This window comes from Neoarius graeffei, chromosome 1 (genome assembly GCF_027579695.1).
Source record: "Neoarius graeffei isolate fNeoGra1 chromosome 1, fNeoGra1.pri, whole genome shotgun sequence".
NCBI classification, from domain to species: Eukaryota; Metazoa; Chordata; class Actinopteri; order Siluriformes; family Ariidae; genus Neoarius; species Neoarius graeffei.
Genome location: NC_083569.1, coordinates 125,133,367 through 125,152,884, shown reverse-complemented (window position 1 = coordinate 125,152,884; position 19,518 = coordinate 125,133,367).

Genomic DNA, 19,518 nt, shown 5'->3' with positions numbered 1-19,518 from the left:
GGTAAACAAACCTAAAACTAGATGTCTGATAAAAAAGAAAAAAACTAACCAATGCTGCATCCCATTAATACACTTTACAATAGGTTATTAGATTCTAATAGAATAGATGAGCCAAAATCTTTTTTAATGGGCCCCAACTTGGTACAAGTATGAATAGGTGGGCCTCAAAGCAGAAAAGGTTGAGAACCCCTGGGCTACAGAGCCCAGATTTTGATGAATATAATGCTGAGAGGGCAGTGTCCACCTGTGGTGGACGGAGGGACAGCATGAACGGTGCCTACAATTTGCAGAGGCTGCACAGGAATCTGATGGAGATGAGGAGGACAGGTTGTTTAGTTTCCTCCTAAATGCAATGGCAAACTGAATGATAAGACAGTACTGCAATACAGACTCCTGTTTTATAATGTTTTTAGTTTTATAATTCATCTTTGCAATATTGCTAGTCATTCTTACAGGCAAAACAAAGTGTGTCGTGTGGCCTAAGCTCTACATAAAAAGACGTATTATGCACTCATACTGTACGTAAGTCTTACATATATGATATTGATTTATGTTTCATGTTTTCTTGCTCTTCTGTTGCCCTTACGAAAATTAACCATGGTTTTACTATGAAAACTAAGCATGGTTTTACCATGGTTTATAGTTATTCATGGTTTTCATGTTTTTTTGGGTAACCACGAAAACCATGGTGCATTTTACCTCAATGTTCACTTAATTTTTTAGGTTCTAAGTAAATGTTAATGTATCTGGGCTGTTAATCGAGATCCTTCTCTACAGCACTGACTGTTGGACGAAAGCATGGTAATACTACAGTTAGCGCATCCTTTTAAAAACCATACTATCCCTTTTTAAACTAATTTCATAGTTACTATGACCTATTACACATACAACTATGATGCTACCACAGCTACTGCAGTACTATGGATAAACCACAGTAATGCTATGGTTGGTTCATAGTACTTAGAATCACCATGAAATACCATAGTAGAACCATGGTTACTACCATGGATGAACCATAGTAATACTATGGTTGGTTCATAGTACTTAGAATAACCATGAGATACCATGGTAGAACCTGGCGACTTGTCCAGGGTGAACCCCGCCTTTCGCCCGTAGTCAGCTGGGATAGGCTCCAGCTTGCCTGCAACCCTGTAGAAGGATAAAGCGGCTACAGATAATGAGATGAGATGAGATGAGATACCATGGTAGAATCATGGTTACTACATAAAAACCATGGTAAAACCATAGTAAACCATGGTAGATTTTCAGACATAAATGTTGTTTTTAAAAACAAATGTTTTTTTTTTTTAAACATGTACTTTTGTTTAAATAACTCGATTATACCCCTAGAAAACATATCAGTATTGTCTTGAACCATGTACTTGAAAACTTACCGAAATACCGCAAAATTTTAGGGCAAAAGGAAATTCAAGGGGGGCAAAAATTTTTGAGGCCATTTGCCCTGCAGGGCAAAAGGTGTCAAAAGTTAACATTGAGGCCTGTTATGGCGTAATAAATGGATTTTGGAGCCTGTGCGATAGCGTCATGTGTATCTGTGCTTATCTGTGTGTGTGTGTGTGTTTGGCTCCAGTGTGGTGTGGTATGAGTGGCGGTGCCGTGAATCCTGAGCTTTTAATCACACGCTCTAATCCAAGAAACAGCTGCAGCATATGTAATGTCATGATCCAGACAGACATACGCCACTCTCATCACCCACACATCCAAAAAGAAAAAATACCCTCATAAAAATAGTTCAGCCTGAATGACGAGTGCTTTTCGCCAATAAAACCTGGCAGCATGGACATGTGTGTGCACGTCCACACATAATGTTACTGTATACCACCTTCTGACATTCACACTGATTATTATTGTGAATGTCACTGCCAAACGATGTGGCATCTAAAGCATTTAAATCTGTTTGTTGTGTGTGTGTGAAAGAATGAGAGAGAATCAGTTCTGGGTGGTCCATCTTCATCTTGCTCTTCGTCTGTGCAGACACGAACACCTTTCAGATCCATCCTGAGCTCTGGAGTATCTTATCCTCCCCTGTTCCCCTGCGAGCGAAGGATTAGAGATTTATGGATGAGGCTTGAGATTATATGCACTGTATTTTACTTAGCAGTCCCATTATTTATGTAAAAGACACACAAACTTTTGCACAGCAGAAATTTACAGACCTTCATACATTTGTGTAGAAACTCTGCATTTTACCAGAAGCGTACAAGTGATGACTCAAAAAATATGCCATTTTTCCCCGTCTCCAAATGGACCAGTCGACATATGAATCAGGAATGACTGACAGTTGCGTAGGCATTTTAAACTCTCCAGTATTAGCCGAGCACTTGGTATCTCTGCTCCCTTCTGCCCTGTCTTCCATAAATAATATTTCATCTGGTGCTCTCGTTTCTCAGCTCAACCATTCCTGCTTGAAAGAGTCTGTTGGCGTATTCACACCTACGTTGTTTGGTCCGGACCAAACAAACCAAATTTCCCTTGGTCCGGACCTTTTGGGTTGGTCTGAATACAAACCACCGAACTCTGGTCCGGACCAAACAAGCGGACCGAGACCGAGCTGCAAGGTCGGACTCGGTCCGGACCAAAGGAACCCTGGTGCGGATCTTTTGGAGGTGTGAAAGCAGACCGGACCTAATCCGACAGTTTTGCTTTTTTGTACCTCGGGAGCTTCCGTCGTTTGTCGAGCATTATGGGAAACAGAGTCTTGACACTCCACCGCAAAGTGCAAACACTGTTTCGGTTGTCAAGGGAACCTTACAACAGTCGTTCAGTCATTCAGACCAGTGGTAGGCTAGACTACAGAGTACAAAAAATGAGTAGGGGGCAAACGTGGGCCGAGGAAGAAACACGTACCCTTGTGGATATATGGGCAGATGTCCACATATCTGAGCTTTTGGAGAGAACACACAAAAATGCCGACGTGTTTGCTGTATTCAGTGAGAAAATGAAGGAGAAGGGGTTCACGCGCTCCCCAGAACAATGTCGGCTAAAAGTGAAGAAACTCCGTCAGACCTACATTAAAATCAGGGACATTCTTTCAAAAAGTGGCGGTACTAGCAACGCAAAAAAGAAATTCATCTATTGCATGAAGAGCCAGAACTGTCACAACATGATGTGCGCTCATCAGCGCTATCCTCCGTAGCCGCCTTGCCCTTTGTCGTCGTCGTTGATAAATTACTTGTACGACAGCATAGTAATCGCACAATTGTGAAAACAGTAAAAACTGGAAAAAACATATAGCTTTGATGACATTAAAAAGAATAACAGCACGGAAAGCCTCCATGACTACTTTTGAACTTAACGCTTTGTGCGCGTGTCATCTCTGACCAATAGCTGAATGACCTCAGGGCGCGTGGCTTTGTTGACAGATTTTGGTCCGCTTACTAAAATGTACAGTGTGAAAGCGAACCACACCAAAATGAAAAAATAAAAAAAACATTTGGTTCGGACCAAAGCAAGTGAACTATCGAACTATCCTGGTCTGAATACACCCTGTGATACTGATGCTTTGAGTCATGGTTTTGACTTCATCGACGTAAAAAAATCTGTGTGTTCCATTTAGTTAACATAAGTCAAGTATACAGTTAACACCAGTTAAATATGCTATATAGCCATATGTGCTTGTTGAACATCCCATTCAGATGTAGTCCCACTTTGCTCTTAACATCAGCTCCACTCTTCTGGGAAAGCTGTTCACTTTGTGGCAACAGTTTGAGGAAGGCCCACATATGGATGTGATGGGTCATGTAGTGTCTATTTATTTGTGATATACAGAAGATTTTCTAGCTATCCCTAATTGCCAGTGCCATTTTTTTTTGCAGCTGCTTTAAAGCAGTTTGTAACCAGAATTTAAATAAATCAAATTAAACCCTCCAGTACCGTTCATGACATGACAATGTTTTATCCTTATTGGCTGAGGGCATGCCTTTCAAGAGAGAAAAGAAACAGATCCTCATCCTCCATGTCAAGCCTTGAGTTGGTAAAACTCGGGAACAATAGATGTGCACTGTAGCATAGACTAGTATCTAGGCTGATACAAAATCGAGTAAGAAAACTGAGCTATCTGCAGGAGCAGGACCCAGAGGTACTGCCATTAGCAACGGAGGCTACTGATGCAAGACAAGTGGTCAACAAATTTGAGGAACCACTGGGATCATTGGGGTAAATGACTCAGATGCCTTTGTGGCCAGAGCAGCTGAGATTGAGATGGCATCAGTAGCTGCAGCTATTATTGTAGCTGTCTTGAGGCCGGACACTTTCTCCAAAGTTGTCCATTTTCTCTCCTTTATAGATTCTGCCTCATCTCTTGGAGGCTGTGCTGTGCCATCCACTTTCTCTGGCACATCTGTAGGCTAAATAATGCATACTTTATTTATGATAATATTGAGCTCCGGAGAAGAGCATGTGGTCCTTAGAGTTTTGTAACAGGACTTCAGCCACTGAGGACTGTGGTTAGTGCAGTGAATTGAGGGTTTGGACTATCCAGGATGATTGGCTGAGGGACTGGTGTGATTGGCATCATTGGTTGAGGGACTGGAGTGATTGCAATCATTGTTTGAGGGACTTGAGTGATTAGGATGATTGGTCGAAGGACTGGAGTGTGGAGTGATTGGGATGATTGTTTGAGGGACTGGAGTATGGAGTGATTGGGATGATTGGTTGAGGGACTAGAGTATGGAGTGATTGGGATGATTGGTTGAGGGACTGGAGTATGGAGTGTTTGGGATGATTGGTTGAAGGACTGGAGTATGGAATGGTTGGGATGATTGGTTAAGGAACTGGAATTATTGGTTGAGGGACTGGAGTGTGGAGTGTTTGGGATGATTGGTTGAGTGACTGGAGTGATTGAGATCATTGGTTGAGGGACTGGAGTGTGGAGTGATTGGGATGATTGGTCAAAGGACTGGAGTATGGAATGATTGGTCAAGGGACTGGAGTATGGAATGATTGGGATGATTGGTCAAGGGACTGGAGTATGGAATAATTGGGATGATTGGTTGAGGGACTAGAGTAATTGAGATGATTGGTTGAGGGACTAGAGTATGGAATGATTGGGATGATTGGTCAAGGGACAGGAGTATGGAATGATTGGTCAAGGGACTGGAGTATGGAGTGATTGGGATGATTGGTTGAGGGATTGGAGTATGGAGTGTTTGGGATGATTGGTCAAGGGACTGGGATTATTGGTTGAGGGACTGGAGTGTGGAATGATTGGGATGATTGGTTGAAGGACTGGAGTATGGAATGATTGGGATGATTGGTTGAGGGACAGGGATTATTGGTTGAGGGACTGGAGTGTGGAGTGTTTTGGATCATTGGTTGAGGGACTGGAGTGATTGAGATCATTGGTTGAGGGACTGGAGTGATTCGGATCATTGGTTCAGGGACTGGTGTGGTTGGGAACACAGGTTCAGGGATTGGAATAACTTGGTTGCTGTTTGATGGACTGAAATAACTAGGACTGTAGATTGAGGAACTGGAGTTAGAGAGAGATCCCTGGCTTGGAGTTGAGATACTACACTGTGCAGGATTGGGTTGGGAGATTGCAAATGTGGGCTGAGATTCTGGAGTGGACGAGACCACAGGTTGAGGGTTTGAAGTCGTCGGAAATGTACATTGCGGCTTGGGGTGACTGTTGAGGCAATCAGGATGTCACATGGGACAGTTTTTATGTTATTCCTGTACCACATGCCAGGAGAATCCCCTCCTTTTTTAATGCTGTCCATCTCTAGCAGATGGACACTCTGTTCATACCACATGTATGTGTGTTTAAGTATTTACAGCTTCCCCTCTGAGATGGTGCTGCAATGGGGAAAAATTTATTTATGAAATAAAATGTTGCTAAGCCTGCACCTTTTAAATGCAAAACACACACAGTGTGCCAGAAACTGGAAGCCTCTGATGTGGCCATTACCTCTGTGGGACCGCCGATATTCATCAGTAATGAAGAAAACACATGCTCTGTTTGTTATTTATTGAGTAATGTGTTTATTTATTATTATTATGTTCTTCCTGAAGGAAAGTTCCAACCCTGCTTGGCGAATATGACCTATAAATAATTCTGGGATTTTGTATATGCTTTACAGAATGACAGATATATTGATAAATAAATACAAATACAGGACAGACAGATAGGCAGGGAGACAGATAGTTTAGGCATGGGTTTCCTTTCCAGATGTCTTTATTATGTGTTTAAATGAATGATGAGCCTTTTCCCAAATATATTCTTTCATCAAATCAAACATGATAAAATGGATTTCAGGTCAGTCCATCAAAAGTGGATTGTTCCTCCTTTACCCTCGTTCTCTGTGATTTATTTGTGTCAGTGTTGATTTTGCCATAGTTTACGCAGCACTTCCCTCCACCTGCCTCACTTATTTTATTCAATTTTTTGAACCCTCCTGAGCTCACTTGTTTTTCCAGGTTGTGAGGGACGAGTGGGAGTGAGCACAGGTACTTAACAGCAATTACAACCAGCTGTGGAAGAACAGCTCTCCGCTTGGTATCATCACTCTTTCCAAATGAGTTTTTACCACCTGAAATGGAGCCGGGAGTCGGCGTGTAACGATGTGGTCAGTTTGCAGTACCCAAGCCAGTAATGCAGGTTTCAGCCCATCTGCCTGTCTGTCTATCTATCTCTCTCTCTATCGATTTATTTATGCAGAATATTGCTTTAAGTCGCCTTAGTAAGGAGAATCACTTATAAGCACAGATCAGATTTGATCTGAGAAGACAGGACAGATGAGGACACGTGCTGTAGGTGGTGGTGGCAGTGGTGCAGTCTGGGAACAGGGGGCCTCTGGAGGATCATTTGACGATGGTAGTGGCTCAGCGTGTGCCAGAATGAAAAGGAGACTTCTCCGAGTTCAGGGGTACAGAGCACCGTATTCACGCTGTCAGGACAGCATGACCACACCTGAACTAACATCTCACATTAAACACTTCACGGTTAAGCTGTTTAAAGTGGGACAGTTAAACCTTAACTGCTAACACTTGGCTGTTTGTGTGTGTGTGTCAGTGTTATATTAGTTGTGTATGAATGCTGTGTTCAGCGTGTGGTGGTTTGGGTTTAACCCTGACACAGATTATCTCACCTCCACGGGAAACACACTTTTATTTTATTAATGCTGTTTTATTTTTTTTTATCTTTCTGCAGCCACTTCCTGTTCGCTAGCAGCTGTGAAAACGCTGCTGCATTACACATTACACCATTCCGTACTCACTCGAGACAGGGTCACGGCGAAACGGGGAACCCTGTTGTTAAATCTTACGCACTAACAGTCTGAACAGACAGAAAGATGTAAAACAGAATGCTTAAACAAATGTACCCAGGAGTGATTAGTGTCAGCCTGTATTTTTCTGGACTGAAAAAGAAAATACGGTGTTCCACATCTTCCTCTTCTCTTCCGAGCAATGTGGGCGTCACAAATCTTAAACAATAAAGTTGCTGGAAACTGGTTAGCTCAGTAACTGTGACCATGCCAGCATTCGGTCTGTGTTGGTAGCCTGCTGTATGTCTGTTTCTTTGGAATAAATTTTTACTCGAGTTTATTTGCCACCCCAGATGTGAACCAGTTACAGATGAATATTGTAATCTGCGAGGCTCCAGCTTTCCAACTCAGGTAGTGCGGGTACACAGTCTGGTAGCCCACCGTTGTCTCAGGGGAAAAAATAACTAATGATCTTTTTCAACATAACAATGATACCTCTGCCAGATGGTGTTCCTTTCATCATTATAGAGATCTTGCAGTCACGTGACCGGAAAGTACACAACCCCCATCTTGTCGGTCAAAAACACAGCTGAATACTGCTGCACTCGTGTACAGAATGGATCAATTTCAACCGACGGACTACACGGCTCATTTTTCTAATGAACAGATAACTAGATATATGTCTAAAATAAACGATCTACAGATTTGTGACCCTTATGGCTTACCGGACGTAGTTTTCACGACCGGATTTTGAACTGCCAGCGGAATACCCAGACGTGTATGATTACCTCATTAACTTTCCCTTGCTATTCAGTGGTGAAGCACTGCGTGCTTATAAACCTCTGGACAGTTATCTTTACAGAAATTCAGGATTTGTCAGCGACTCAGATGTGGCATCTTGTAAACAAGAAAATAATCCTCATTGGATGGGTAAGTCACTTAAGTATTGAGTATAGCACTGACCAGCCGATTATAGAATAGAATAAGGTAATTCCAAATCATCCGTCTTGTTTACATGGATCTGGCGTTGGAGAGGTAGAGGCTTGGCAGTGGAGGTTTGAGTAGCTGTTTTCTGAGCTTAGTCAACAGGCCGGCTCTGCAGCCTCACTTTTGCTTCGGCTCCCGGCGCCGCCTCCTTCGCTTTGCTTCCGATAACAATCCACGGAGACCCCGCTGGTCTCGCAATCTCGTCCGGAATGTTATTTTTTTTTTCTCGTCCGGAATGTTGTGCATGCGATGGAAATCGCTACAAACTGTCATTTTCTGCTGGAAACCAATGTCCAGTAAGTCCATACGGTTGTAGTGGATATTGAAGTCCGGTACAGACGAACAACACGCAAAAATACACACAAAAAACATAAAAAACGTGCACAGGTAGGGAGAGCTTGTAGCCGCAGCCGTTGTAGTAGAATTGTATATAGTAGGGTTTTCCAGAAGAAAAGGTAGAAGTAAAAGCAGAAGTAGAACCAGAAGTAGAAGTAGAAGGCGGAATATGGCGTTTGACCGACACGATGGCGTCTGTCACAATCTGGATTGGCTGTGACATCACATGCAAGTGCTCCATTGCATGTTCATGTCCTTCATCATCAAGTTTTCCTTGGATGGCACGTACACCTGCATGCTCCGCAGAGTGTTCAGCGTCAGCTGGCAGGACCATTGGACAAACGACCGCCTGTACGGTTCCCTACCACGCCTCTCGACCATAATCGCCAAACACCGTCTGGCATTGTGCGGCCAAGTGTTTCGTCACGATCAACCTGCCGCACAAGTTCTCTTGTGGAAGCCTGAGGCGAAGCGCAAAGTCGGTCGACCATGTACCACTCTGAAAACGGTCCTCGAGCGAGAGACGGGGTTGAAGGAAGATCAACTCAGAGCAGCTATGCTCGACCGGCGGGTCTGGGATAGGATATCTTATCAAGTCACCGGCTCCCCTGATGACAGATGATGATGATGATGATGATGATGATGTGCTTCACATTCATTATGCAGTAGGCTCTCATTGTGTTTTCTGATTATTTCCATCCTAAAATTGGTTATGCCTGAAGAAAGAAAAAAGAAAGCTTTTTTGATTTCAATGACATTTTTAATTCGGCTCTGTCGCTGTTCCCTCGTTGTCATTGCACCGCCGTAACTGCTAGTCTGTGAAATATCCAGCTGAACGTGTTCTTCCAGTGCATTTAAAACTTTATTTTCTGAGAAGTGTTTTCATTCTTGCATTTGCTGCCAACTCGTTTTACGATCTCTGAAGCATACTGTTTAACAAGCTACCTAAAAATATCATCAGGCACATTTGAGTAAAAAATAAATAAATAAAATACAGCTAAGCAAAATAGTTAGCTTGCCATGACACAAGTTCAAGTCATGATGCTAAACTTTGACGTGAAAAAGAAATTGTGATTTGTGCTCCAGTTATGCTACAAGATACAAGACAGTAGTAAGAGCAGCCATGCTGTATGGTTTGGAGACGAAAAGACAGGAGGCTGAACTAGAGGTAGCAGAGCTGAAGATGCTCAGATGTTCACTGGGATAGACAAAGTTGGACAGGATTAGAAATGAGTATATTAGAGGGACAGGGCATGTAGGACAGCTTGGAGACAAAGTGAGAGAAGCGAGATTGAGATTGTTTGGACACGTACGGTACAGAGGAGAGATCCAGGGTATATTGGGAGAAGGATGCTGGAGATGGAATTGCCAGGTACAACCCCGATTCCAAAAAAGTTGGGACAAAGTACAAATTATAAATAAAAACGGAATGCAATAATTTACAAATCTCAAAAACTGATATTGTATTCACAATAGAACATAGACAACATATCAAATGTCGAAAGTGAGACATTTTGAAATTTCATGCCAAATATCGGCTCATTTGAAATTCCATGACAGCAATACATCTCAAAAAAGTTGGGACGGGGCAATAAGAGGCTGGAAAAGTTAAAGGTACAAAAAAGGAACAGCTGGAGGACCAAATTGCAACTCATTAGGTCAATTGGCAATAGGTCATTGTAGACTTCCCTAGGTGTGGGTGGAGCACAGAGGACGGCAGGACAGAGATCAGGTTCAACAAACAGTTTAATTGTTTCCACTTTTCAGGGGACACAAGAGGTTTTAACCAGACACACGCACACACACACACAGGTGTCTGGTTCGGGAGAGATCTCCTCTGCTCTCGCTCTCCCTCCCTAAATAGGGCGCGGTCCCTGGGAAGACACACAAACACAGGTTAATTGCTCTCAGGTGAAGTGAATCTGCCACTTACCTTCCCCGACTCCGCCCTCCTGTCACAGACCGGTGCTTGACCACGCCCCCGCTGCCACATACCCCCACCGCCCGACTCAGGCCGGGCAGCCGTCCGGCCCGCAGCCGACTCCCCCCCCCCTTGACGGGAGAGGAAGTCCGCCACGACCATCTGCGCCCCCGGCCTGTGGACCACCTTGAAATTAAAGGGTTGGAGCGCCAGATACCAACGGGTGATCCGCGCGTTGGCATCTTTCATGCGGTGGAGCCACTGGAGGGGCGCGTGGTCCGAACAGAGGGTGAAAGAGCGCCCCAGCAGGTAGTACCGGAGGGCGAGGACCGCCCATTTGATCGCCAGGCACTCCTTCTCAATCGTGCTGTAGCGCCCCTCACGCACTGACAGCTTCCGGCTGATGTATAGGACCGGGCGATCCTCCCCCTCCACCTGCTGGGACAAAACGGCCCCCAGCCCTCTGTCCGACGCATCCGTCTGTAACATAAAAGGGAGAGAGAAGTCAGGGGAGTGTAAAAGTGGCCCCCCACACAGTGCAGCCTTTACCTCAGAGAAAGCCCGCTGGCACTGCTCCGTCCACTGGACCGGATCTGGCGCCCCCTTTTTAGTGAGGTCAGTCAGCGGGCTGGTGACGTCCGAATAATTAGGTATAAACCTACGATAGTAGCCAGCCAGCCCCAGGAACTGTCTCACCCCCTTTTTGGTCTTGGGCCTCGGGCAGGCCGCAATCGCTGCTGTCTTATTAATCTGGGGACGCACCTGCCCGTTGCCCAAGTGGAAGCCCAGATACCGTACTTCCACCCGCCCAATCGCACACTTCTTTGGGTTGGCCGTGAGTCCCGCCCGTCTCAGCGACCTAAGGACGGCCCTCAGGTGTTGCAGGTGCCGCTGCCAGTCGTTACTATAAACGATAATGTCGTCCAGGTAGGCGGCCGCATAGGTGGCGTGGGGCCGGAGGACCCGGTCCATCAGCCGCTGAAACGTAGCGGGCGCCCCAAACAGCCCAAACGGAAGTGTGACGAACTGGTGTAAGCCGAACGGTGTGGAAAAGGCCGTTTTCTCCCGGGATAATGGAGTCAAGGGGATCTGCCAATATCCCTTCGTTAAATCCAGTGTCGAGTAAAAGCGAGCCGTGCCTAGTCGATCGAGCAGCTCATCAATGCGAGGCATTGGGTACGCGTCGAATTTAGACACCGCGTTGACTTTTCTATAGTCCACACAGAACCGGACCGAGCCGTCGGCCTTGGGAACCAAGACCACCGGGCTGCTCCAGTCGCTGTGGGACTCCTCGACGATGCCCATTTCGAGCATGGCCTGAAGTTCTTCCCGAACCACCTTTTTTTTGTGTTCGGGTAGTCTATAAGGGCGGCTACGCACTACCACCCCCGGGGGTGTCTCTATGTGGTGTTCTATGAGGTTAGTGCGACCGGGCAGGGGCGAGAACACATCCGAAAACTCGGCTTGCAACTGGGCGACCTCCGTGAGTTGGGTCGGGGAGAGGTGGTCTCCACAGGGGACCGGAGAGGTACATGATGCCAAATTCCCTTTTTGAACCTCCGGCCCCAGCTCCGCCTTCTCCGGAACTACCGACACCAACGCCACGGGGACCTCCTCGTTCCAGAGTTTGAGCAGATTGAGGTGGTAAATCTGTAGCGCCCCACCCCTGTCTGTTCGCCTCACCTCATAGTCGACATCCCCGACTCGCCGTGTGACCTCAAAGGGTCCTTGCCACTTGGCGATTAATTTGGAGCTCGACGTGGGCAAGAGTACGAGTACTTTATCTCCCGGTGTGAACTCTCTAAGGCGCGTACCCTTGTTGTACAGGCGGGCTTGCCGTTCCTGGGCCTGCCGCAAATTCTCCTGAGTTAGGTGGGTGAGCGTGTGGAGTTTTGCGCGCAGGTCCATAACGTACTGAATTTCATTCTTACTCTGTGAAGGTCCCTCCTCCCAATTTTCCCGCAGCACGTCTAGGATGCCGCGCGGCTTACGCCCATATAATAATTCGAACGGGGAGAACCCCGTGGAGGCTTGAGGGACCTCTCGCACTGAGAACAGCAAGGGTTCGAGCCACTTATCCCAATTACGTGCGTCCTCACTTACGAATTTTTTAATGATATTTTTGAGGGTGCGGTTGAACCGTTCTACTAAACCGTCCGTTTGTGGGTGATATACACTGGTGCGGATCGGCTTAATCCCCAATAACCCATACAGTTCGCGTAGTGTTCGTGACATAAACGTAGTGCCTTGATCAGTCAGAATCTCTTTCGGGATTCCAACTCGGGAGATGACGCGGAAGAGTGCCTCTGCAATACTGCGTGCTGAGATATTGCGCAGAGGCACTGCTTCCGGGTATCGCGTTGCATAGTCCACTAGAACTAATATAAAGCGGTACCCTCGTGCTGACCGATCTAATGGCCCGACGAGATCCATCCCAATTCTTTCAAACGGGGTCTCGATTAACGGTAGAGGGCGCAACGGCGCTTTTGGAATGGCCGCTGGATTTACTAACTGGCATTCGCGGCATGCCGTACACCACCTACGGACATCGCCGCGAATCCCCGGCCAATAGAATCGGGCCATTATTCGGGCTAGTGTTTTATCCTGCCCTAAGTGTCCAGCCATGGGATTAAAGTGAGCCGCCTGGAATACTAATTCCCGGCGGCTCTTTGGAATCAAAAGCTGCGTGACTCGCTCTTTAGTTTGAGTGTCCTGCGTCACTCGGTATAATCTATCCTTCATAATCGCGAAGTAGGGGAAGGACGGGGTGGCGTTCGGCTGGAGCGTTTGACCATCGATTACTCTCACTTGGTCAAACGCATGCCGCAGAGTCTCGTCTCGCGACTGCTCCAATGGGAAATCCGCGAGGGATTCCCCAATAGAGAGAGGAGGAGCCGGTGGCTCCTCACCCTGACGCGGAGATGACGTAGACGGCTCCGCGACAGCTGCTCCCGCCAAAACGACACCGGGACCTCCCCCTGTCAACTGGCAGGACCCACTCTCTACTAGGCGCGTCATTAAACCCCGAAATCCCGGCCAATCAGTCCCCAAAATTAACGAGTGGGTAAGGCGAGGATTAACCGCCGCCTTCACTATAAATTTTTCCCCTCTGAAAATAATGTGGACCGACACCAAAGGGTAGCTGTGAACATCCCCGTGCACACACAAAACCTTCACCCCTTGTGCTCCCCCCAATGCCTCGTTTTGAACCAGGCTTTGGCGAATTGAGGTCTGATTACAACCAGAATCCACCAATGCCTGATATGTAGCCCCTTGGATACTCACCGGTATGCGATACGCTCCGGCCCGATCGAGGGCGGCCTCTGGCGCGTCGGGGATCCGAACCACCGCGCCCACTTCCATTGCTGTGCACTGCTGTTGAAGGTGGTCCGGTTCCCCGCAGCGCCAGCAAACCGGCCCGGGCTTCCCCTCTGCACCGGTGCTCTGGGGCTCACTCACCTGAGGTGGGGGAGAGACAGACACAGAAGGGAGACACGGGAGGGCACCGCGGGTGCGGCGGGCCGGCAGGGGTGGTGCCGGCCCCCGCCTCCGCGGTGGGGGAATGGGGCGAGGACGGGACACAGAAGGAGGGGAGAGAGAGAGAGAAAGAGAAGAGGAGAGAAGAGATGTCGACATCCGCTGTCCTGCCGCCGAGACAGCCGCCAGATGATCCTCCGCCAGCTCGACTGCCTGATCCAGCGACGCCGGGCGGTGGCACTGGACCCACTCCGCGGCTCCTGCTGGTAAGCGGGCGATGAACTGTTCCAGTACCACCTGATCGACGATTCCCTCGGCGTCGCGATCTTCGGCCCTCAGCCACCGCCAGCAGGCGTCCCGGAGCTGCTGGCCGAACGCGAACGGGCTGCCGACTTCCTCCATCCGCAGCGCGCGGAAGCGCTGGCGCTGCTGCTCCGGCGTGCGCCCCACGCGCTGAAGGACAGCCCGGCGAAGGTCGGCGTAGGCCAGCCGGCGATCGGCGGGGAGCTGTAGTGCAGCCAGCTGCGCCTCTCCCGTCAGGAGGGGGAGGAGGCGCGCCGCGCGCTGCTCCATCGGCCACCCCGAGGCTTCAGCGACCTGTTCGAATAACGTGAAGAAAGCCTCGGGGTCATCCTGCGGGCCCATCTTAGTTAAGGTGAGGGGAGACGGGCCCGCGGCCGGAGCGCTGGTGGGCCCCGCCGACGCGAGGAGACGCCGGAACGCCTTGCGATCTTCTTGCTGGGCCAGCACCAGGGCATCGAAGCGCCGCTCTTGTTCCTTTCGGAGTGTGATGAGCGCCTGGTGCTGGCTTTGCTGAGCCGTGGCGAGGGCGTGGACCAGGTCGGTGAACGGGGAGGATTCCATGGGGCTGCTGGGTTGGTGCTCCATTTCCCGGGTTTCGGCACCACTGTAGACTTCCCTAGGTGTGGGTGGAGCACAGAGGACGGCAGGACAGAGATCAGGTTCAACAAACAGTTTAATTGTTTCCACTTTTCAGGGGACACAAGAGGTTTTAACCAGACACACGCACACACACACACAGGTGTCTGGTTCGGGAGAGATCTCCTCTGCTCTCGCTCTCCCTCCCTAAATAGGGCGCGGTCCCTGGGAAGACACACAAACACAGGTTAATTGCTCTCAGGTGAAGTGAATCTGCCACTTACCTTCCCCGACTCCGCCCTCCTGTCACAGACCGGTGCTTGACCACGCCCCCGCTGCCACAGTCATTAACATGACTGGGTATAAAAAGAGCATCTTGGAGTGGCAGCGGCTCTCAGAAGTAAAGATGGGAAGAGGATCACCAATCCCCCTAATTCCGTGCCGACAAATAGTGGAGCAATATCAGAAAGGAGTTCGACAGTGTAAAATTGCAAAGAGTTTGAACATATCATCATCTACAGTGCATAATATCATCAAAAGATTCAGAGAATCTGGAAGAATCTCTGTGCGTAAGGGTCAAGGCCGGAAAACCATACTGGGTGCCTGTGATCTTCGGGCCCTTAGATGGCGCTGCATCACATACAGGCATGCTTCTGTATTGGAAATCACAAAATGAGCTCAGGAATATTTCCAGAGAACATTATCTGTGAACACAATTCACCGTGCCATCCGCCGTTGCCAGCTAAAACTCTATAGTTCAAAGAAGAAGCCGTATCTAAACATGATCCAGAAGCGCAGACGTCTTCTCTGGGCCAAGGCTCATTTAAAATGGACTGTGGCAAAGTGGAAAACTGTTCTGTGGTCAGACGAATCAAAATTTGAAGTTCTTTATGGAAATCAGGGACGCCGTGTCATTCGGACTAAAGAGGAGAAGGACGACCCAAGTTGTTATCAGCGCTCAGTTCAGAAGCCTGCATCTCTGATGGTACGGGGTTGCATTAGTGCATGTGGCATGGGCAGCTTACACATCTGGAAAGACACCATCAATGCTGAAAGGTATATCCAGGTTCTAGAGCAACATATGCTCCCATCCAGACGACGTCTCTTTCAGGGAAGACCTTGCATTTTCCAACATGACAATGCCAAACCACATACTGCATCAATTACAGCATCATGGCTGCGTAGAAGAAGGGTCCGGGTACTGAACTGGCCAGCCTGCAGTCCAGATCTTTCACCCATAGAAAACATTTGGCGCATCATAAAACGGAAGATACGACAAAAAAAGACCTAAGACAGTTGAGCAACTAGAATCCTACATTAGACAAGAATGGGTTAACATTCCTATCCCTAAACTTGAGCAACTTGTCTCCTCAGTCCCCAGATGTTTACAGACTGTTGTAAAGAGAAAAGGGGATGTCTCACAGTGGGAAACATGGCCTTGTCCCAACTTTTTTGAGATGTGTTGTTGTCATGAGATTTAAAATCACCTAATTTTTCTCTTTAAATGATACATTTTCTCAGTTTAAACATTTGATATGTCATCTATGTTCTATTCTGAATAAAATATGGAATTTTGAAACTTCCACATCATTGCATTCTGTTTTTATTTACAATTTGTACTTTGTCCCAAGTTTTTTGGAATCGGTGTTGTAGAAGGAAAAGAGGAAGTGCAAAGATGAATTTTATGGATGTGGTGAAGGAGGACATGCAGAGATGGAGGGACGTTATCCGCTGTGGATAACCCTAACAGGAACACCTGAAAGAAGAAGAAGAAGAAGAAGAAGAAGAAGCTCCAGTTATGCTACAGTTATTTTGAAGCTAATCCTAGCCTCACACTGCTTCTCCTACTGGCTTTATACAGTAGATATGTAGATGACATGCAAACATAAAGCTTGTCTGTCGGAGTGTCAGGATTAGTGCACAGATCAGCTCTTGTTAGCCAGTTAAAATCAAGAACACTGTATTGAAACTTCATGAATTCAATTCAGTCCACCCCGATTTAGAAGATTTCTAAAATCCCTAGTTGTCCAGGATTACAGATTGATAGTCCTGAGTGTCTGGGCTGCTGGTTTGTCCACCATCTTGTAGCTGTATGCCAGTCAATCACATGGGAGAACTGAAGAGCACAGGAAACCTCCAATGTTCCAGCTTGAACATTTTCATGCATTTCATTTACAAGGTAAACATGGTGGATGTAGCCTTTAAGGACCATGAACTATCATGAGTGTAGCTGTGTTCACTGTTAATGTTGTGTACATAACATTTCACAGCTTGCTCACTGATGAACAAACCCGAGGTGACCGTGGTGGCAAAGGGGCCGACATGAGGAGAAACCCTCAGAGGAGCCAGTCTCAGTCTCAAGATTTGTGTTTCCCAGTCAGTAGATGACACTTATGGTTAGTCATATGTGACATAAGTTCAGCATTAAGCTACATGGGAAAAACATGGAACAGAAAATGCTGGGAAGATGTTGCTCATGATGGTAAAGTATCAGCAGGAAGTAAAAAGTGGACTGAGTGGCACTGCTGTTTTTAATGTAAGTAACATTAGCTTTTTTTTCTTTTAAAGCTCATTCCAATTCCCTTCTACAGCTTTCTCAATTCATTATTATTATTATTATTATTATTATTATTATTATTATTAATGTTTCTCATGGTTAGCCATGTTAGGTGGACCTTTTTTTATATTTTTTATATTTCATATTTGAGTGTAATAATTGTGAAATGTGACCAGTCTGTTCCACACACATCTGTCAGAGGGCCTGAACCTCCATCTCTGAGCGTGTTCAGGGATTTGCCGTCATGTTTTGGCAAAACCGCACAACCTCTGAGTCAACACACACACCGACATACACACACATACACACACAAACACACATTCTTGGACCAGTCCATCAGCCTAATAATGAAAATAATAATAATAATGTCCAAATAACAGGAAGGTTATTATACTTTAAAGCCAGTTTTTCCTCCATTTCAACCCTGTGAACCATGAGCTCGGTTCACTCCCCAGCACTGTGCTGTCCAACTGTCCATTTGTGTATTACCCATAATGCACTGGGAGAAACGAGTGGGTTTATTAAAGTGCCATTCAGATGAGTGTGTAAAGAAATGAAGTGTAAAAGTTAAAGCGGTGTTGTTTAGCTCATACTGCTGAACTCCAGGTCAGATGTGTTCCACACCAGTTTTGGGATTTGGGACATCACTGAAACGCTGATCTGAGGATCTTCAGTGTTAATTCTGGAGAAAAACTTCCACCTTTGGGTTATATTTAGAACGTCGACTCGGATGTAACACATCTCTGGTGTAGCACAGCTGTTTCTTACTCTAAAACCAACCTGTGGTGTAAAACAAGAAGAAAGAAATGACGGATGAACACTTCCTTTTCCTCCATTTTGGATTGTGTTTTGCTTTGTAGTCTCATGAGACGTTGAGGAAAGAAACATGAGAATGCAGGAAATGATGGTGCTGTGAAATACCATCCCATAATGCCCACAGTGTCCACTGTTTATATTCATTGGGGTCAGGGTGGTGGCAGATCTGAAGCCTCTCGCAGAAACACTGGGTGTAAAGTAGGAACATACCCCGGATGGGATGGCAGGCCATCGCAGGACACAACACACACATATTCATACAATAATTCACACCTGGGGCAATTTTCTCTCAGCCAATTCACCTACCTGAATATTTTTGGGAAGCGGTACCATCATGCCACCCACCTGCGTATATAGATAACCAAATATGGGTATCCAGTCTCACTTCTCAGTCCTGTCCCCTACCAGGTTCATGTGATCAAGACTCCTGGTCTTGTGTTTTTTTTCTCTTATCTGATTCTTGTGTCTGATTCTGGATGTGTTTCCATATCTCAGTAGTCTGGCTAACGCGACTTCAAAGCTCTGCGAGCATTTGGTCTGGCAAAGCTATTAAGCCCAACCGTTTCCCAAAGGCGTGGTTGACCTGCCTCCCTGAAATGCCTCAGTTTGCTACTGGTAGAAGCCAGAAAAGGCTGTGACGAAGCTTAAACCAATCACATCACTCTTTCCTCTGACGTATGTGACGCGACAGAAACTGCTTGAGTAACAGGAAGAAGATAAATACCTCCAGGGCTGCTCTTTGCTCCGTTTTCAATGAGAACTTCCCGTTGAATGCTTTCAATACAGCATCTACCGCTGTGTCAAAGTCTTGCCGCTGCTCCATGTTCGTGATGTGAATGAAGCGCTTCCGGCATAGATTCTGGAAACAATCTATGGCTTCCGGTCGCAGTTCTACTACGTCAGTGCCTTGAACACGCCTCTACCCAGGGCCGTTGGAGATGCTCAAAGTTGATTGGCTCCCGATTTTTCGGGAGCTTGGAAGAACTGTAGATAGCTTGCCTGGCCAGACTAAGCTCGCAACAGGCCCTCGTGTTGCGTCACGCTTAGGATGGGTGGGCCCAGGCTAATATCTCAGACCCTCGTCAATTTCTTGTCTTTGTCTCTGTTTTAGCTGTAGTTTCTGTCTCTGAAATTTTCAGATATCTATTCTAGTTTTAGTCCCAGGACATTCTTTGTCCAGTGTAGTCTAAAGGCCAATTTATGCTGACAACGCAGTCCTTGCAGACGGTGTCGCAGATGGCGTCTGCGTAGCCCCCCACCTTCGCAGACGCTCTGCGCGCACCTCCCAAAAATTGTGACCACCACAGAAGCCTCGCAGA